The sequence below is a fragment of the Cupressus sempervirens genome, chromosome 8, assembly GCF_028749045.1.
Source record: "Cupressus sempervirens isolate cs-2001-9-10 chromosome 8, ASM2874904v1, whole genome shotgun sequence".
In the NCBI taxonomy this organism is placed as follows: domain Eukaryota; kingdom Viridiplantae; phylum Streptophyta; class Pinopsida; order Cupressales; family Cupressaceae; genus Cupressus; species Cupressus sempervirens.
This window is the reverse complement of record NC_143125.1, coordinates 816,181,268-816,204,831: the sequence shown is the minus strand read 5'-3', so window position 1 is coordinate 816,204,831 and position 23,564 is coordinate 816,181,268.

Here is a 23,564-nt window from a genome sequence, read left to right as displayed (position 1 = left end):
ATAAATATTATTATATTAATATATATTTTATTAATATATCTATATAATAATGTAATATTTTAGTATATATAACGTAATATTTTAGGATATACTATTGATACTATTTTAGGATAATAATTATAATATAAATAAACACTAAATATTAATATTATTATATGTATAGTAATAATAATAATACTATTATAGCTATAATAATAATATATATTAATACTATTTATTGTAGCTTAATATAAATAAACACTATATATTTACACTATTATATCTATATTAATAATATTAATACTATTATAGGTATAATAATAATATTGATACTATAGGTATATTAATACTATTTTATATTAATATTATTGATATTTTATACTAATGCTAATATACTATTAACTTAGTTATAAATTAAAGTCATTTGCCTCCAAATATTTTCATAATATTAATATTATTGTGGCAAAGGAGGGAAACCTTAGCAAGTTTTTCCCCCAAAAGTCCTCCTCCTATATCGGATATCCGATCCTGTATCGGATATCCGATCCTGGATTGGATATCCGATCTAATATTGGATATCCAATTATACTGGCATCAATTTCAAATATTTGACTGTCCCTACAGACCCGACAACATTACTTTTTTACCTCTTTTTTGATGGGATTTGTAAAAAGTCGTGTTTTGGGGCCCAACCAATCGAAAAGAATTTGAAAATATAACCTTAGGTGTTCGAATTTGTCATCTGAATGGGGAGCAGCAGTCGTCGAAAGAATAAACGTAAAAGGAAGATATCCAATGAAGACATTGCAGCATATAGGGAAAAGGACAAAATGAAACACTAAAAAAAAAGACAAGGTATGCTAAATATCAATCAAGTTGACGATGAATTAATAGAAGGTGAAATCATAGAGTCAGATACTGAAAATGTACAGTTGAGAAATGAAAATGTACCTATTGAAAATGATAATGCGGAAATTGAAAATATAGAGATTGAAAATTTTGAAGAAGAAATGCTACCAAGTCATAATCCAAATTGCATAATTGACCATGTCGAAGATGACAATGCACAGGAACTTAATGCACAAGAACCTTACATATCTCCTAATTATAATCGACATGAAGGTTCTAAAACACCAAAATGGATAATTGAAATTGATGAAATGATTATGACTAGTTTGGAAGGAAAAAAATTAGAAAGAACCATTCGGTTATGGGCTTCAAGACTTTATCAGATGTTTTTCGGCAACAAGACAGTGGTAGAGCAATGTCAGTTTTTCATGCACTTATTAAAGATGCAAAAGATGAGACCTATGCTTTCCAAATTGAAAATTCGTGTCAATAAAAAGTTGGAAAGAAATGCCATTATTGTGAAGAATCTTTTCAGTGCTCTCAATAGCATTGGGAAAAATAGCAGAGAGAAGGATAATAGAGCTGTTTGAAGGGTTATTACAACCTCTTTGGTAAGTCATTATTTGAGAAAGGGTAGATATATGAGACAAACTTGTATTGATTTGAATCTAAATCGTACTACTTTGAGAAGAACACTTAGTCGACGAGAGAAAATTTATGATCCTCTTCAAAATGAAACATGGGCATTTGGTGGGAGACTTCCACGTTTTGATAAGAAGCTATCCGACAATGTGAAGGAAGAAATTATACAATTTTGGAACTCTAACTCACGAGTATCACCTGATGCTAAAGATGTCTTAAAGTTGAGAATTGGCATCAGAGACCGCACGCCACATCCTAAACACTATTTGTAGGTAAGTCAAACTATGTTGTTCAAACAATTTAGAGAGAGTCATCCAAGTGTTCATATATCACAAAGGGCTTTTGAATCTTTGAAGCCATTTTATTGTGTGCCACTCAAAATTCAAAATACATGTTGTTGCAAATATCATGTTGAGTTTTCTATGCACCATGAACTATTATGCTCCATCCATTCTACTTTGCATAGAAAAGAAATGTTGGAGGATTGTGGGGCTAGTGGGCTTCAAAAATCATCAAGAGACTTGTTAGATCAACTCTTATGTCGTAGAGTTGATGGTTGTTCCTTTTATAAAAATGCTTGCTTAAATGAGAAGTGTTCAGAATGTGGTGGCTTATCCAAGTTTGACACATGTTTCCATGATGGGTGTGAACAAGATCTTGGAAAGACAATAGTGAAAAAAAGGGTCTATGAAATGGTGAAATACACATTGAAGAGTGGGAGTGAGAGCTCTAGATGTGAATTGGTTGGAAAAGATATCAATGTGGCTAATTTTATTTCAGATTTCAAGGCAAATCTTTTTTACAAGTATGCAAGACATAGTCACAGGTCTCAGTGGTTGGATCAACAATTTAGAACGTGTAAGGAGACTTTTCCCATTGGCACTATTATATCAGTTGTTGATTTTGCTGATAACTACACATTGCAACCTCAAAATGAGACACAATCTTAGTATTACAACTCTATTCAGATTGCAATTTTTGTTCACATAACATATAGACATTCCCCTGATAGTGCGGAAGATAATCAAAAGATTATTAGAGAGTACCATTTTTATATGAGTGATGATAGATCTCACTCTCACGAGTTTGTGCAACATTATTTTGAGAAATTTTTTTATTTCTTACACGAGCATGCAATTGCTATGGATAGACATATCATTTGGTCAGATAACTGTACAGGTCAATTCAAGAATGCTCACATGTTTTATTGGTTGTGTAGGATGCACGTAGAGAGAGGGGTGCCTCATATTTGGAGTTTTTTTGAGTCCAGCCATGGAAAAGGGGAACATGATGGAGCAGGGGCATATGTGAAGAGAGCTCTAGTTAAGGAGCAAGTGAAGATTTCAACAATAGAGCTTCTTGATGCTCGTAGCATTGTTGATTGGTGTAGTTTAGCATTATCACAGGTGGGGACTCTTAATTCAGTGGTACATAGGTTCTTTTGGTTGGTTGAGGAAGGGTCCATAGGTGATAGATCAGATTGTGCTATAGTGACAAACTCATCAAAAATGCATTCATTTTGGAGCTCTAATTCTAGTACATGGACCATTTGGACACGACAACTAGCTTGTTTTTGTCGTACTTGTTTTCAGTGTGATTGGGATCACTGTGAGTCAAGTGAGTGGGTGGACACATGGGCTCCACATTATCTTAATCCATTGTCTATCATACCCTCTATCAAAAATGATGACATGGAAAGTTCACTTGAGCATAATCATCTATCAGATCTACTTCAGCTAGGACATGTCTTTGCATTGGTTGCACCACAGGGGAATGATGAGAAATCTGATTATTGGTTAGCACGTTGTGTAAGAGGAAAACAAAAACTTGCACAACCGATCACAGATGATGATGGATTCACGTATCCTACTAGTTCAGTGGTTGTTGCTAGAACATGGCTGCGGACATACATGCTTAGAAGGAATGGAATTCCTGCATTCGAAGACTATCAGAAGCACAAAGTAATTCTCATATATTCGCATCTTATTATAGCAAAAAATGTAAAGTTATTGAAGCATCAAGGAAGACCAAAAGTAAAAGAACTTTTTACTATTGCTAATGCTGATCATGAAGCCTTGTTGGAGACCATAAAATAGAGAGAGGACCCTATTGGAATACTTGACTAGGTATATATACTTCTTATGTTATTTTCTTCATAATGATTTAATGAATTGATGATTATCTTGTTTAATACAATAAGTTACTAATTTTTGTATGATATTGGAATGTAGGTACATCATGAAGAGTTGGAGTGGGGTGGTATTGGGGAGAATTTCTAAAATTTATGATGTATTATGATGTAAAATGTGTAGTTTTTTGTATATGGTTTTTGTATTTTGGTAGGTTCTTTGTAAGGAATTATAAGAGGAAGATATTGAACAAGTTCTTCCAAATCATATTTGCATGTGATACAAGGCTATAACGACAATTTTAAGAGCATTTATAACTATATGAAAGATAATTGCATGCGGATATCTTATTACAAATTTGGTTTTTTCCTTATTTGACATAAAGCTGACATTATGATTATTAAAACTATTTTTATCAAACTAAACAAATAAGAAAAATCCATAAAGTATGGATGAACAATTAGAATACTTGATTTCTTCCATTTTACAACCAATCATAGCATTTGAAAGCATAAAGAGTCATAATATTGTATAATGTTTTGAAAGACTTTCATATTGAAAAGTTGTATGAAGCACATTTGGGATAAGCCATAAAATCCATGAAAGAAGATAGCATGTAGGATAAGCAATTAAAGCCAATAAGCAAGATAGCACATGCATACTGACATGATATGAAGTTGGATATGAAGGCTATGAGTGGATGAGTCATTAGAGGTATCAACAATCCCATCATAAATGAGATCTTGGATTTTATGTTTCAACACTATGGAATCTTTAGTTTTATGAAATTTTCTTCCATGGAGATTAATTTAAGAATGCCCCGTGTGTATGTAAAGGTCTTAAGGGAGATTAATTTAAGAATGCAATATTCTCCTCTAACCTTTTCTCAAGTTTAGAATTGATTTCTATCATGTGCTTAGAGAGATGAAGGTAAGAAAGATTATTTGTCTCTTCTAGCTCTTTGTATTGAACATATAGAAAGAGAGATGACAAGTGAACAAATTTAAGTGTAGTCAATAGATCAAGGAAACCATTTAGTGAAAGAAATTCTTAGTATGCATATCATAGACCATGAAGTTAGAAAATACCAATAGCTCTAAGACCAAAGAGCCATTTTAAGTATGTTCAAGCACTAGAGACATAGAAAATCAAAGTCAATTTATGAAACTCCCCTTAGCAAAAAATGCAAACAAATATTTGCATTTGACATTTTGACTTGGTTGAAAAAGTTTGACAATAATTGATAATATTGCAAGCTTGATGTTCACAAGCAATTTTTTTTCCAAGAAAGATAGTGACACATGGAGTAGTCTTCAAACAATCATCCATCATTTGCGGCCACCCCGTACCGAGGAGTCTCCAAGGTGCTCTAAGTGCATTTGGAGGTCGATCTTTCGTGGGTCATAACTCAGAGCTCGTGAGGGCTATTGATGAACTGTCAAATGCTACAGGACGATGATCCTGAGGCCTAAAATAATCTATCTCATTTTCAAGAGATCACAATCCATTTGGATTCAGCACAGCGATCTCGCTCAATGCCAAAACTTGTAGTGTGCCTCAGTTCATAGGTGCACCACACCGTAACTTTAAAACCGCTGATCTTGGCATCGAATCATTAGTTCCATTAGCTCTGGATGGATGGGTGAACCCTAGTCACACCCTTGTTCTGGCCATGAAGACCATCCATCATTTGCGGCCACCCCGTACCGAGGAGTCTCCAAGGTGCTCTAAGTGCATTTTGTGGTCGATCTTTCGAGGGTCATACCTCAGAGCTCGTGAGGGCTATTGATGAACTGTCAAATGCTACAGGACGGTGATCCTGAGGCCTAAAATAACCTATCTCATTTTCAAGAGATCACATTCCATTTGGATTCAGCACAGCGATCTCACTTGATGCCAAAACTCGTAGTGTGCCTCAGTTCATAGGTGCACCACAGCGTAACTTTGAAACTGCTGATCTTGGCATCGAATCGTTAGTGCCATTAGCTTCGGATGGGTGGGTGAACCCTAGTCACACCCTTGTTCTAGCCATGAAGACCATCCATCATTTGCGGCCACCCCGTACTGAGGAGTCTCCAAGGTGCTCTAAGTGCATTTTGAGGTCGATCTTTCGAGGGTCATAACTCAGAGCTCGTGAGGGCTATCGATGAACTGTCAAATGCTACAGGATGGTGATCCTGAGGCCTAAAATAACCTATCTCATTTTTGAGAGATCACATTCCGTTTGGATTCAGCACAGCGATCTCGCTCGATGCCAAAACTCGCAGTGTGCCTCAATTCATAGGTGCACCACAGCGTAACTTTGAAATCGCTGATCTTGGCATCGAATCGTTAGTGCCATTAGCTTCGAATGGGTGGGTGAACCTTAGTCACACCCTTTTTCTGGCCACGAAGACCATCCATCATTTGTGGCCACCCCATACTGAGGAGTCTCCAAGGTGCTCTAAGTGCATTTTGAGGTCGATCTTTCGAGGGTCATAACTCAAAGCTCGTGATGGCTATCAATGAACTGTCAAATGCTACAGGATGGTGATCCTAAGGCCTAAAATAACCTATCTCATTTTTGAGAGATCACATTCCATTTGGATTCAGCACAGTGATCTCACTCGATGCCAAAACTTGCAGTGTGCCTCAGTTCATAGGTGCACCACAGTGTAACTTTGAAACCGCTGATCTTGGCATCGAATCGTCAGTGCCATTAGCTCTGGATGGGCGGGTGAACCCTAGTCACACCCTTGTTCTGGCCACGAAGACCATCCATCATTTGCGGCCACCCCGTACCGAGGAGTCTCCAAGGTGCTCTAATTGCATTTTGAGGTCAATCTTTCGAGGGTCATAACTCAGAGCTCATGAGGGCTATCGATGAACTATCAAATGCTACAGGACGGTGATCCTGAGGCCTAAAATAACCTATCTCATTTTTGAGAGATCACATTCCGTTTGGATTCAGCACAGTGATCTCGCTCGATGCCAAAACTCGCAGTGTGCCTCAGTTCATAGGTGCACCACAACGTAACTTTGAAACCGCTGATCTTGGCATCGAATCGTCAGTGCCATTAGCTCTAGATGGGCGGTTGAACCCTAGTCACACCCTTTTTCTGGCCATGAAGACCATCCATCATTTGCGGCCACCCCATACTGAGGAGTCTTCAAGGTGCTCTAAGTGCATTTTGAGGTCGATCCTTCGAGGGTCATAACTCAGAGCTCGTGAGGGCTATTGATGAACTGTCAAATGCTACCGGACGGTGATCTTGAGGCCTAAAATAACCTATCTCATTTTTGAGAGATCACATTCTATTTGGATTCAGCACAACGATCTTGCTCGATGCCAAAACTCGTAGTGTACCTCAGTTCATAGGTGCACCACAGCGTAACTTTGAAACCGCTGATCTTGGCATCGAATCGTCAGTCCCATTAGCTCCAGATGAGTGGGTGAACTCTAGTCACACCTTTGTTCTTGCACAAAGACCATCCATCATTTGCGGCCACCCCGTACCGAGGAGTCTTCAAGGTGCTCTAAGTGCATTTTGAGGTCGATCCTTCGAGGGTCATAACTCAGAGCTCGTGAGGGCTATCGATGAACTATTAGAGGAGACAAGTTCGTAAGGATGGAGTGGCTTAGTATTTTTGCTAAAATAAGTTAGTGGGAAGGCTTTATTAGAGGGTCTTGGCCAAACTAGTGGGGTGTTTGCCAAAATTTCTTGTCTTATTTCTACTTGGTTTTGTTTTCTTGTTTTGTGCTTGAGTATTGTTATGGGATTGGGACTTACACACCTTCACCCTATGTTTATGGTTCCATCTGTGAAGCCATTGTGAAATAGTCTTGGGGGGAAATTGTTCAAGTTTGAAATGTAATGTTTATGCATTGAAAGATTGTATGTGTATCCCAGTTTGAGCCTTGTTCCCTAGCGCGGGGGTGGTCTCTTTGAGGCCTATGGTTGGGTGGAAAGCACCCATGGTCCTTGTTATTTTGGTGTGTTGCATATGCATATTTGTGTCCAAGGGAGCAATGGAAATGGCTTGGAATGATCATCTTGCAGATTGATTTTGGATGAGAAAACTTGACATTGTGCCCTCATTTGTGAAGGAGGATTCACCAGCTTGTTCATGTTCTCAACGATCATGTTGGACAATGTTCATGCTACTCATTGTCCATATCTTTCAATGTCCATGTTCCTTATGATTTTGAAAAGTCCCTTATGTTGCCCCATTGTGATGGAAGGAGATTGTATCATTGTTACCTAATGTACGTGTAGAAGAAAATATTGATAAGGTTGTATATGCATGTTTCATTTGGAGTTTATATTGTTATGAAAGCATTGGTACGAGTCACAGATTTGCTTTGACATCATTGTTATCATTTGAAAATGTGAAAGAAAGTTTTCTCCTTGTGGTATTGTAAATGACTAGTTGATAATAACAATCCATAGATGTTATGTGATACCATTGATTGTATAAATTTAAAACTTAGTAGATTGCTTACAATCTTGTTGTGCACTCAATAATTTGGTGAGGAAGCAATGTTGATAGATAATGAGGATATAGTAATATACTAATTGTCACATTAATATGTATTGTAATGATTAATGAATGTGTGTACATTGGTAATGAGGATAATAAGTAATTCTGATCCCCTTCCCTTACATGCTAGAATCATGACCTAGTCCATATGATACAACTGAAAGACCCTAATAGAATATTAGTATTAGAGGCTTGTTAGGATATGAATTACCTCACTAATTTATGAGTGTTGTATCTTGAACTTGCTCGTTTGACTCGTGACGCTAACTTGAACTAGACTGTCATCCAATCTATTTGAAAACCACCTGTGACTAAAATGTTAACACCTTCACACTATTCACATGAGTCTTGAACTCCTATTCAATGATAACATTGTTTTACAATATGTAATTTCTTATGCGACTTCATAAGCTAAAAAAAAAAAAAAATTGTTGTGTTTTTACTAGTAAAATTTAGGGCATGACACATGATCCACGATAAATTGAACAATACTAGATACTAAATTAATATGTATATCATTGTGCACGTAAATGATAAAAATATATATCAAAATACATGTATCCATAGACAAAATTTTACACAAATATATATCAAAGATCATGTATCCATAGACAAAGTACTCAAATATATATATATCAAAATACATAGATCCATATACAAAATGTGGTTGATCCTGCCATCAGAATGTGTATAATATCAATGTTTCTATATACAATGTGGCATATGCCATCTCAAAATGTCTCATGATGCATCCTATGAAAACTATACTATCCTAGGGTGCTGGTGGATGATCAAAATGCAGCCTCTTCGCTGCACTAGGTGGATCAGATGCCTCCTACATAAACAAAAAAGGAAAACCCAAAGTTAGACTACTAAATTTATATGATTCTACGTATCTAACATTGAATTACTCAAATGCATAATGATCTTTTTTGTATTGGAGATTAATGCTATCAAAATTTCATAATAAATACCTCTCTCGTTGACCTCCTGTGCCGCTTAGGAGTCCTCTCGTATGCCCTCGGCAATGCTGGTACCTCTGTGATTGTGGGCTGTATATGTTCAAATAACTTTTTCAGATGAATCTACAATTTAAACTATAACATTATAATTCATAGCATGCTAAATTTATAACATATTTAACCATGAATTCAAACTACAACTTACTATTGTAGGCTCCTCCTCAGTAGTGAGTGGTCGCGTCATCAAATCTACATAACTGTCCCGTCAAACCTCATGTGCACTAGGAGTCTCCTATGAGATACAAAATAGTAGTTGTTAATATCATGAAAATTAGTTTTGAATTTATTTATGAAGATAAGTGATGCAAGAGCATCCCATGCTCATCAAGGGAACATTGAAGATCCAAGGCATTACAGAGGTCATGGAACATCTCTTGAAGTCAATTGGGCAATCCTTGCACCAATTATGGCTCATGGAAGCATACAAAGTTATAATGTTGGAATCATATGTGGAAGAAAGTTGTAATTGGGAATGAGATAGGATTTTAGGATTTTAGGATTTCTGCATCAATTAAAAAAATAAAAAATAAATGATACTTATACATACAATGGGGCTCTCTGTGCGAATGAAAATCCCTGATGATCTAGGATGCCGAATCTGTATAGGCTCATCGCCAGTAGCCACACCCTATATACAATAAATAATGTAATTAAATGAGATTACCACAAACATTTTACAAGAATGCATCAATATTTAATCAATTAGAAAACATCTAATTACCTTTCCTTTGTCAATGCATGCTGGCTCACCCCCTGCACTTTGTCCCCCCGGGGCAGGTGGTATCTGCAAGATAAAAGAAAGATTAGCAACCATATATGCTACAATATCAAATATAAAAAAGAAATGTGAACACAACATAATGTACCGTAGATGTCTCAAGGCCAAATGAAATGGCCGAGAGTGTAGCATCATCTATCTGTCTGAGCTCCTCCTCGGTCATCAACTAAACATGAATGAAGATCACATACATGTAAAAGTCAGTATGGCTTAAAAATTAAAATTACTCTATTATAAAAATTAACTTTAAATCACATATGTCATAACAAAAAAATGTATACACGTACCGACACCGAAGGAGTCCATGCCTCTACATTCCCCTCCTCTCTCGCATCAGGGTCTGTAGCCTCTGCACGTGCGTCTGGTGTATCCTTGTCTAATAAAAAATGATACTCAGGAAGATCACCTATGGGACCTAGGAAAATATTCTTGCATGTAATGCAAGTGTGAGGCACAGAAACGTGTGATGAGCTAGCCGATGATGAACTGGCACCAACATCATCAACACGAGGAGGCAAGACTGACCTAGCCTGAGATATCATTAGGCTACTCAGCCTATGAATGGCTTTGATGGTCTGAGAGCTAGCCTCTGCCATCATATCTGGATGCTGCACTCGAGGAGGGGGGGAGATATCAGGGGGGGGACAAAAGTGCCAAGTTTCTTCCACTGGGAAGAGGGTCTATCCTGAGGAGCTCCTAGTCCTAAGCCCATGTTGGGCTTCATGCTCCAATAGTTCACTTTAAGTTTCAACACAAATTCTGCATATAATTTTTTAAGGAAATAAAATGGTATGTCTAAATTGCCATGTGGAGGGATATCAAAGACCATCCACCAACGGTCCCAAAAATTTGCACGTATGGTGTCATTTGTGCACCATTTAATCGATAGTTTGGTTTTTTTTGGGTCAACTGGTATACCCGTTTTTGGGTTAGCAAAAAGGCTTGCCAAATCATCTTTGGTTATGTTGAGGGCCGCGACCTCATCATAATCCAAACCATCATCAAACATCTGGTGCATTTCATCACGCCAACGAAGAGTGGCATTTTGTTGGTTTGTAAGAGTTTCAATGTTATCCACTATGGTGTTTAATGTGGATAACATAGGAGCCAGTGCAGGTACATTATTGTATGTTCTATGCAAACCTCTCAACTCAGTGAGATTTTCATTTATCAAATCCTCGATTCAAGGAGGGTTTTGAGGAGGTAGAGGATCATTTGGTGGATGGTTTTGTGGGGATACTGGATCGTTTGGTGGTGGGTTGCGAGGAATATTATTCCCTGCCTCAGTGTCATCATTTTGATCAGCCATTCCTATTGAATTGCAAAACGTAATATATATTAAAAAAAATCTAAATTTTAACCATTTTTGTCAAAAAAACCCTAGATTCAACTAAAACAAACAAAATCTTGTTAAAATTTATTAAATTTAGGTTAAAAATGAGTCAACAGGGGGGGGGGGAAGATACCTGATATCTGATATCCAATTTGCTATCTGATATCCGATTTATTATCTGATATCCAATCTGACTGGCCCAAATTCGCATTAAAATAAGGGCCGCGGGTCTGTGATTTTGTATTTAATCCATGCACAGGTATCGGATATCCGACATTATAATATATATAATATAACATATATATTACATTTTATATATTTTTATATTATATTTTATATTTATTATATTAATTTACTATATATTATAATATAAAATATTATTATTATACTATATTATTATAATTTATAATATATTATACTTTTTTATTATATATTATATTATAATATATTACTTTTTATTATTATATTATATTATATATATATTATATTACATTACTATATATTATAATATATGAAATATTATATTATATTATTATAATATAATATGTTATTATAATATTATTATTATAGTATAATATTATACGATTATAATATAATAATAATATTATTATTATATTATAGTATAATAATATTATTATTATTATATTATAGTATAATTATTATTATAATAATAATATTATTATATTATAGTATAATAATAATTATAATAATATTATTATATTATAGTATAATAATTATTATTATAATAATATTAAATAATATATCATACTATTATATGATTTTATTTATTAGTCGGATATTGGATTTAAAATCGGATATCCGATATCAAATCGGGTATTCGATATGATATCGAATATCCGATAAGGCTCGGCTTAACCTTCCAGATTTGGTTCCTGGATAGGTAAAAAAAAGTCAGAGCGGATTTTGAAGCATTTTTAGGCATCTTCAAACTCTTTTTTTTCACATCACCACTTTTTGGCACACCATGATCCTGCACATACCCTCTATTTATGTTTAAATTCTTATATGATGAGTGTTGTCTAGATTCATCGTTATCTATCATAGATCAAGGTAGATAGTCTTAGAACTAGTGTTGCATATCTGACAGTGTTGTACATCATGGGAGTTCAATAGTTGACAAATCTATTTCTTTCTAGATAGAATTTTTTATATTCCCCACTTCTTTGTGCCACATGTCTTTCTTCCCCAACACATTGGTGAAGGATTTGATCAAAAAAAATCCACAAAGCTCGAAGAATACCTGCATGTAAAAAACCTATCATGGAAGAAAAAGACGAGAGGAGGCAAGGGTTTTGCTTTGAAAATATGCAAAATGTATTCTTAGAAAAGAAAAAGACACAAGATAATTACAAAAGATCAATCCTTATAGAAGGAGATTGAAACCTAAAATGGGTAACCTAAAAGGTACAAAGGGTAACCTAAAAGGTAAATGCTATTTAATAATTGCTAATTAATTATTAAATATGAATACAAAAGGTGCATAAGGAAAAATCTTAAGAAGGGAATAAACAGAATTTAATAAATGAAATTAAATTAACACTTTACTCTAACACCCCCCCTTAAGATGAGAAACAATGCAAAAAGAGAAAGGAAACTACAATGCAATGCTAAAAAAAAAACTTGGGTCCCAGCAACAAGGCCTGATGAGGTACCCAATCACCACTAAATCTCTATGAAACAGTGAAATAGAGAAAACCTAGTGGGAAAAAATCTACTCCAAAAAGAGATAGCATGGAAAAAAAAGGAAGGAAGGACTCATCACTGAGACCCCCCAAGGACAACTTCCTTCAACCCAAGCATAGAACACAGCTGAAGATACCGCGGTATGCAAAAGGTTTTGTGAAGATATTTGCAACTTGCTTAGCAGTAGGAATGTACTCCAAGCTCAAGGTGCCATCCTGAATGAGATTCCCGATGAAGTGCATGTGAAGCTCAATGTGCTTCGTCCACTGATGCTCAACTAGGTTGCATGAAATGTGTATAGCACTCTAATTGTCACACCACAAAAAGGTGCCCCAGGAGAAAATCCAAACTTTGTCATCAACTGTCAAAGCCACAAAATCTCCTAACTAGCCAATACAACTGCCCCATTTTCTACCTCTGTGGATGATAATGCATGAGCATGCTGCTTCTTGCAAGACCATGTGATAGGACCAGAACCAAGATAGAATACAAAACTAGAAGTAGACTTGTGATCATCAATATAAATAGCCCAATCTAAATCTGTGAAACCAACAATGTGAGGATCCCCTAATGTGTAGTGAATGCCATAACATGTTGTACTTATAATATACCTCTAGATACATTTGAAAGCTTTCCAATGAATCTCATGAGGATCATGGGAGAATTGAGAGACAAGTCCAACCACAAAGGAAATATCAGGTCATGTGTGTGTGTCAAGTGCAACAAACTGCCCACAAGCTATCTATATAAAATGGAATCCACTGTAGGAGTAGAGAAAGTGGTAGATAAAACAACACTTAAGTGAAAAGGTGTGGGGGAAATCTTGCAATCAAGCATGCCAAATCTCTGAAGCATGTCAAGAGCATACCTCTACTGGAGTATGGTTATCCCATCTGAAGACTAAACAACCTATAGGCCCAAAAAATAGTGCAAAAGTCCAAGATTTGTCATCTCAAACTATTCTCTCAATTCTTTTTGAACACCCTATATCATGGAGACTAAGCTTGTTCTGATGATGAGGTCATCAACATAAACCACAAGTATCAATAAGTCATCCCCATGATGCTGAATGCAAACTATAGGATTAGAATGACACTGAGTGAACTATGAAGCAGGCAAGAAAGAATCCATCTTCTCATACCAAGCTCTAGGGGCCTATTTTAGACCATACAAAGACCTTTGGAGCCAACATACTAATGAAGAGTCCTGTACAAAACCATGGGGCTGCTCCATGCACATCTCCTCATGAAGGTCTCCATACAAAAAGGCACTCTTCATGCCCATCTAAAAAATTATCCATCCCTGTGAAGCTGTAAGAGAGAGTACAAGGCAAATAGAATTCATCTTGTCAATAGGGGCAAAGGTCTTGGAGTAATCAATACCCTCAACCTATGAAAAACTCTTTACAACAAGACATTCCTTGTACCTATCAATAGAACCATCTGCAACATACTTGGTAGGATACACCCAATGACACCGAACCAACTTTCTTCCTTTCAAAAGAGGACAAAGATCCCATGTGTGGTTCTTCATCAAAGAAGAGTACTCCTCATCCATAGCCCTATCCCACTTTGAGTGTCATGTCACCTATGAAAAAATCTAAGGATCATTTGAAATGGCATGACTCAAAAGGCCATTACCAGCAGTCTAAGCACAAGTGCGATGAGTATCTGTAGGATCACCTACCAAAAATCCAATTGCATCAAGAGTATCATGAGCCCACTTGGACACTCACAAAACATCTAGTGGAGGTGATGAAGGGGGATCAATATCTATATATTCCTCAGAGGATGTGTAATCTTGGAGAGGAGTAGAGGAAGTACTGGGTAGTGAGGAAGAAGCTAGAGATGGAGGATCCATCAGAGGATAACACTAATCAAACTGAACATCTCATTAAAACAAGACATCTCTAGAATCAAGATCAAACAACCTATACACCTTCACATCCTCATAGTAGCCATAAAAAATGAATTGTCAACTCTTCTTCTCCATGGCTTTCCATTGAGCATCTGGAATAAATGCCCAAGCCTGATTACAAAAAATGCAAAAAGTAGAAACATCGAGCTTGACATGAGTCCAAGCCTCCTCAAGAGTCATGTGTTGCAATACCTTGTGAGGCATCTGATTTTGAATATAGTTGGCACAATTAACAGCTTCAGCTAAGAATGAAGAACTCATAGATCTAGATTGAATCATACAATTGACCATCTCTCATAATGTCTTGTTCTTTCTCTCTGCAACCTCATTCTGCTAAGGTGTATAGGGAATAGAGAACTGATGTTGTAAACCATGCTTAGTGTAAAAATCTCTGAAAGATAGATTCACATATTCCCCCCCATTGTTAGTATGTATATGCTTGATAGAAATACCAGATTGCTTCTCCACAAATGTCTTAAAGATTTGAAATGAATCAAAGACATCAAACTTGTACTTCAAAAAGTAAACCCATGTGCATCTAGAGAAATCATAAATGAAGGTGAGCACATATCGAGCACTTGAAAAAGATAGAGTGGGAAATGACATAAGACCATTGTGTATCAACTCTAATGGTGCCTTAGCACATGTGGATCTACTTGTTAGAAAAGGATCTTTGTGATGTTTTCCAAGTGCATAGTACAAAAGATCTAACATAACCCAATCACTAGCTCTTGTGTACTCATCTACTATAGATATCTATAGTTGACATGGCCAAAATGCTCATGCCAAAGCTTGCTCACTTTGTCTGGATGAGCAATGGGAGAAACACTTGTAGAATTAGATCTTTCAAAGCCATCAAATTGATATAAGTGAGATTGAAGATCAACACTCCCTGTAGCAATAAACAAGTTAGGATCATGAAGGTCTTGAATAACCATATCATGTGGTGAGAACTCAATTTTTCTTTCCAGAGCCTAAATGAAAAATCTAAAAGACAGACAGTAGGTTCGTAGAAATGGCTGGAACCAAGAGAATATCCTATAGTGAACCACCTTCTAAATAGATAGTTCCTAAACCTATGACTAAAAGCTGAGAAGAATCACCAACTACAATCTATGTAGTAACATTTTGAGCAAGTGAGGTAACCAAATCAGGTTAGTGTTCCATATGATGGGAAGCTTTGAAATCAAGAATCCAAGAAGTTGTAGAAGACAATGCTCATGCAGAAAGAGCATGTCCTTTCCCTATAGGTGGAGGTGGAGGCTTCGAAGAAGCAATACTGGAATGCTACATGGCCTCCTCTAATGCCTCAAGATGTTTCCAACACATCAAAACTAAATATCCTTCCTTGCCACAAAAATTGCAAGGTTCACCTATGTACTTCTTGGTCTTGGAGGAAGACTCACCAGACTTAGAAGAGTTACCCTTCTAAGAGGGCTTCCAAGCACCTAATTCAGGATAAGTCTTGGAGGAACTCTCACTACCTATTGAATCTAACTTATGCTTCAATTTTTACTTCAAATTTCCTATAGATGTCTGAGATACCAATGCCTTTGTCTTAGAACCAATAATAGTATCCAACTGTGTAAGCTTTGACTACTCTCTAGTCAAGCGATCACAAAAGACCTCAAAAGTAGGCATAGCAAGTCTATTCCCCAAAGCATCTTTGGTGAAATAGAAGGTGGAAGAAAATATTTGAAAATTTCCTTGAAGCTTAGAGAGAATTAGATAGATGCACTTAGCATCAGTCTTCATCTTTCCACAACATGGATCTCTGTTGATTAAACTTCATCAAGAAGTCATCAATAGTCAGAAAGGAATCAGTTACAAGTGAGGTTAGCTCTACCTCTATCCGAAGTGCCCTGAACTCATTCATAGTACCAAAAAATCCATGAAGCTTGGTCCACATTGCTAGAAGAGTATTGTACCCATCCAAATGAAACTATAGACTATCTGATACCTATAATGCAATCAATTAGATTGCCTCATCCATTTTGTTTTGATGTTGCATGATCTCATAAGCCCTCTAAAAAATAGGTAGCATGACATCTAAACATGACCACAACCCTTTGACCAAAGAAGCCGAGTCATCGAGGTCTTCCAAGTGTGGTAATTGTGAGTGGTCAAAAGTTCTAGACAAGAAGAGGTCTCGACCATTATTTTAGAAGGGATTTTTTAAGTTTTCTTATATGTTTATATAATAACATAAAATAATATAAAAATTCCCCCTACAGTGCAATAACTTGAACCCTAACTTACAAATAGAATGTGTAAATGAGTGAAGAGTAAAAAACCTTTAGAAATGAATAACAAACACCTAGTACAAAATACTAGTCAAATGACAAAGAATTTGGACAATGCTAGAGAAGAGCTTTTCGATGCTTTTTTCAAACGAAAAATGAAGCTATAACGAAGAAGTTATGCCCCCTCGAAGATAGAAGTTATCAACAGACTTCAAGCATAATAATAGGTAGAAAACTAGAAAAAATTCCCAAAAATATCTAGTTCATCATGTCTGTCTCAAAACCAACTTTCAGCCGCTTCTTTCAAATCTAAAAAAGACCTCTGTATGCTCAAGATATTGCAAGAAAATCGACAAGGCCCCCTGAAGCAATAAAAAATTATTATTTTTTAATAAAAGAAAAATAATTTTAAAAAACTATTTTAAAAAATCATCTTTACTGAGCAGTGGCGGAGTGTTGTCCTGGCGACGGAGGGCAAGGGAGCTACTAGTAGAGTGAGGCCATGTTGGCAGGTGGGAGGCACTGCTGTGGTGGTTGACGGTGTGATTTTTTAAATCGCAGGCCGCTAGTGGTAACCATGATGATGTTGATGTTGTTAGTTAATCACGTTGGTGGATGATATCAACTTTTGCAAATTTTTTTTAAAAAAATCACCTTAGAGTGCATGCAGAGGTTGTGCGACCCTATTGGCCAAAACATTTTTGCCTCCTGGATCAACATTGTCCAAAATTGACAAACTTTATATGAAAATGGGGGTTTTGACACCTTCAAAATCCATTTGTGAGGTCTGTTTGGCCTCAAAGTGCTCCAAAAATTAGAGACCCCCTATTTCCACAAGAAATACCCGAAAAAATCTAGATCTATTCTATCAAACTCTTGTTCTCATTTTTCTCCAAATAATGAACAAGCTATAGCGAATCCAGCTCTAATACCATGAAGGATTTGATCAAAACAAATTGACAAAGTCTAAAGAACACTAGCATGTAAAAAACAAGTCACATAAGACAAGAGGAGGCAAGGGTTTTGCTCTAAATATATGCAAAATGTATTCTCAAAAATGAAAAAGATACATGATAATTACAAAAGATTGATCCTTATAGAAGGAGATCAAAACCCGAAAAGGGTAACCTAAAAGGTACAAAAGGTAACCTAAAAGGTAAATTCTATTTAATAATTAAGTATGAGTGCAAAAGGTGCGTAAAGTGAAATCTTAAGAAGGGAATAAAGAAAATTTAATAAATTAAATTAAATTAATGCTTTACTCTAACAATTGGTACATCTAAAACTCAAATCACTCTCAGTTTTCCATTGTTGTCACTAATTTCAAGCAATTTTGTGTTGCTTAAAGACTGTGCAAACAAATAAATAGTTGATCATGTTTGATTTATTTATGTAATTTCAGATTTTTTTTGGGAGAAAAGTGTTGAATAAGTTTAGTAAATTTAAATATTAGTTTCAAATATTATTATTATATTTGAATAATATTAAAATAATAGTTTGAAGATGCTTAATTACATTAATGGAGCATGTTTAAATGTTTAAGTAGTATTATCTGAACAAAAGAAAATCCTTGAAAAGGATAATACAATATTATGAGGCTCCAAGGTTAGTGATCTATTTACCATGGAAATCCAATTGCAAATGATGTAAGATTGGATGTCACATGATAAAAAACAAACAAGAAATGGTGGATCTTTCAAAAAATGATAAAGATGGTTATGATTCCCTTGCCCCCCCAATTGTAGGAACAAGAGAAGAGAGGACCTATTATGCTACTCACAAAATAAACCATGCATGAAAATGATCCCCAAAGAGGAAGGCCAACAATGTTACATGGTGTAGAGCAACACAATGGGGACTTAAATGTTATTTAAAGAAATCATGATTACAATAAAGCTTATCATAAGGAGATATGTGAATAACCTCATTATTAATGAGCTTTGAATATTGTAATTTAAAGGTTGACTATTATTAGTAGAGTGGTCATGATAATGGTAATACATGCAAAATGGAATATTCATTAGTTTTGACTATTTTTCATTCTACGTTTAGGCCTAGTAATCACCTTAGCACAAATTATTATAGGTAAAATTATTTCTTGATTAATAGGATAAGATATGTTAGATGGTGAAGGAGAGTACATGTGGAAAAAGAATGATACTCAACACTTTTTTGCACATGATTTAAGCACACATCCTAAATTGTAATCAATAATGGCATAGAAAGAGTATGCATGCCTCCCCACCCCGCAACACCCCCCATCGCCTAAGGGCATATGATTTCCTTGCTATTATTTACAAAACCATTTTCGACAAATCTATGATAACAAAGACCAAAACAAGAATCCATATAACAAGGTTTGATAGATTCCTCATAAGGGGAAGTAGCAACAAAGTTATTAGAAAGAGGAGTTGTGGAAAACTTCATGAATGAAAGGTCATTAACTCTATATTATCCAATAAAGGTTGGTGTGAAATCTAAGGATCTCCAATCATCTCTTAAAAGGACACTTGCTGAACAAGGATTACCATTAGATTCTTGATCTTGTCTCTCCTCAACATTTAGACAACTATTTGGGTTAGTATCCACATAAAGAGTGTACATCGCATTATTATAGATGAACTTGATTTTTTTATGAAGAGTTGAAGGAATAACATGGATAGCATGTAACCAAGGTCTACCCAAAATAAGGTTTTAATTAAGAGGCCCAAGCATAACATGAATAGAAGTATTCAAAATAACAAGACCTACTTTGATAGGTAAAGTGATGGTCCCTAAATTATTTTATGAAACATTATCAAATCCATGTATAGGAACATTATTAGGTTTGATATTTGAAAGATCAAATTAAATTTCTTTGAGTATATCAATGCTACATATATTAAGTCCATAACCATTGTGAAATAAGGTTCTATGAATGAGGTTACCATTGATAAGGAAAGCTACCATAAGAGAATCATAGCGATCTTGAATCTCTTTAGGAGGAAAATCATCACAAGTAAACACAATTTGAGGTGGGATAGATGTAATATTCATGCATTGTAAAATGACATTGATATTATCTTGATTAGGATGTTGAGTTGGAAGAGTAACTAAAGATTTTTTTCAAGGCTTCATGATATGTAGGACATTTTTGAAAAAAATTCCAAAGAGAAATCTTGGTGGGGGTATTACATAATTTCAAGACATAAATAATTTATCTAATTTATTTTTAGAAGTAAAATTTTATAATATTTTTAAAGATAAATTAAATATTAAATTTATATTTTAAGATGATTAAATTTTGATATAAATTATTTATTTATATTTTAATTTAGTATATATTATTTATTTTCATATTTTTATTAATACTTTTTAAATAAAGATGATATGATGAAAAATCACCTTTTAAAGCTCTAATATGATGATAGAGTGGGATCCAAACCATTGATTTGAAACACAACTAAAACCAGAAGTAGTAAAGATAAATGATATAAATGATATGTTTTATTCTATGTTAATATAAATTATTAAAAACCTATTAAATGTTAAGAGTGAGATGCATAAAATTAGACCAATTTAATAAAAAAATATTTTAATGAAGAAAAATAAATTAATATTAAGTTGTATTTGTAATGTTCTTATATCTAATTTAATTTTCTATGTTTTAAGGATTTTCTTTTTTTTCTAATTGGCTCACTGTATTAACCAATACAAAATAAACAAAAATAAAGTATGCTTGCAAAACTCTAAGTTGATGTTTGTTGTGGTGTATGCATTTTTAAGATACTTAAATTAAACTAAAAGTAGGATTATTTTTATAAAACTTCACTTTTATATTTATATAATTCAACATATAATTATATTCACATATTTGTATATTGTAAATAATAATAAAAGCACACTTTAGAAAATCAATATCTTATTTCCTTACAAAATATTTATAAAAATATATCTAATTATCTAATTATTTAATTATTAAATATAATTTTATGTACACTTTTATTTATAGAGAAATCTAAAAACATAACAAAAATATATATTTAATTTATTAATTTTTAAAATATTATGTATTAAATGAGCAAAAGTTATCAATGTAAATTAATGTTGAAATTTTAACAAGGATCAAACTCTCGATGCAAGATTATCTTTCATGGGTAGCAAAGCATCTAATGGAGTTGGATCCACATAATCTAAGATAATAAGTACACCGACACATTTTGAACTAGAATGTCTATTTAAAATATGTTATTTCTTCTTAATTTTTATAATATTTTCATGTATTTCAAAATGTAAGACATAAATAAGTTTAGGTAATTGAATATATATAGTGTACATTTGTTTCACTTTAGTGAAGAAAAATAGAATAAGGATGAAATTCACCATTTTTACAACTATACAATCGATCATGACAAAGTTAAGTGATAGAAAATAATGAAAAATTATATATATATATATATATATATATATATATATATATATATATATATATATATATATATATATATATATATATATATATATATATATATATATATATATATATATATATATCAAAAAAATAGAAAATAGTGTTTAAAAATTGAAAACATAATTAAAAAAAAAAAAAAAAAACCTCAGATTTTTTAATTTTCTAATATTTAATAAATTATCCTCAAAATGTATACACCTAATATTTTATCAATTTCGGCATTTCAATCTTAATTCATTTTTGCATTAGACTTAGAAGGGACTTCATTATATCACAATTACTTTTAGTAATTTTTTTTTAGTAAAATATATATTTAAAAAATAAGTTTTTTTTAATCTATAAGTAAAACATATATTTTAAAGTGATATTGTCAATTTATTATCTTTACTTTTACTTTATACCATAAAAAAATACTTATATTCACAATGTTCTTTTTAAAAATTATTTAGGTTTATATAATTATTTTTAAAGAAAAAAACATTTTAGTTTAAATATTTATTAAAAAATAAATTCAATTATACATAATTTTCATAAAATAGAAATATTTCAAATATTTAAGAAATTAAATATTGAAAACATCTATTAAATTAAACTTATTTGAAAAATATTATAAAATTTTAACTTCCTAAAATATAAGTTTTTGAATAAAAAATATATTAGACAAACTATTTATATCACTTAAATTGAAATAAAAAAATATTACTCATAAGGAATGCATATATATATTTTAAAGTTAAAAAGCACAATAGTGTTAGTTTTAAGAAGACAATGATGCAAAAAGCGATTGATTGACTGGGTGAACAAGCAACATGCTAGGACAATACCAATGATGGATGGCATGGCATTATTATGGCATGCAACATCCAACCAACAAATTTTGTGGCTGGATAGCCACTGATGGTTACAAAATATATTTATTTATGGTCTACTAATCCATACATTCTTTGTCTATGCTTATGCCTATGTTAATGTTTATTTCTCTGTATGTATGTGTGTACATATGTGTCTATGTTTAATTATGTTTAAATTCTTATACGATGAGTGTTGGTCTTTCGGCCTTATTGGTCATGCATCAAGGTAGACGGTCTCAAAACTAGTGTTGCATATGTGACAATGATTTACATCATGGTAGTTCAATAGTTGACAAATCTATTTCTTTTTAGATTGAATTTTTTCTATTTCCCACTTCCATGTGCCATATCTTTCTTCCTCCATGCATTGGTACATCTAACACTCAAATGACTCTTAGTTTTTCATTGTTGCCACTAATTTAAAGCAATTTTGTGTTCCTTAAAGAATGTACAAACAATTAATAGTTGATTACATTTGGTTTATTTATCTAATTTCAAATTTTTTTGGGAGAAAAATTGTTGAATGAATTCAGTATACTTTATTTTTTATTTAATATTTAAATAGTATTTTATTTAATATTTGAATAATATTAAAATAATAGTTTGAAGATTCTTAATTACATTAATGGAGCATATTTAAATTTTTAATTAGTATTATCTTAACAAAAGGAAATCCTTGAAAAGGAAAATATAATATTATGAGGCTCCAAGGTTAGTGATTTGTTTACCATGGAAGTCTAATTGTAAATGATGTAAGATTGGATATCATGAGATTAAAAAAATAACATACAAACAAAGAAATAGTGGATCCTTGAGAAAATGAGAAAGATGGTTATGATTCCCTCGCTCCCCAAGTTAGGAACAAGAGAAGAGAGGACCTATTATGCTACTCACAAAGAAAACCATGCATGACAATGATCCCCAAAGAGGAAGGGCAACAACGTTACATGGTCTAGAGCAACACAATGAGGACTTAAATGTTATTTGAAGAAATTATGATTACAATAAAGCTTATCATAAGGAGATATGTGAATAACCTCATTATTAATGAGCTTTGAATATTGTAGTTTAAAGCTTGACTATTATTAGTAGAGTGGTCATGATAATGGTGATACATGCAAAATGGAAGATTCATAATTTTTTGAC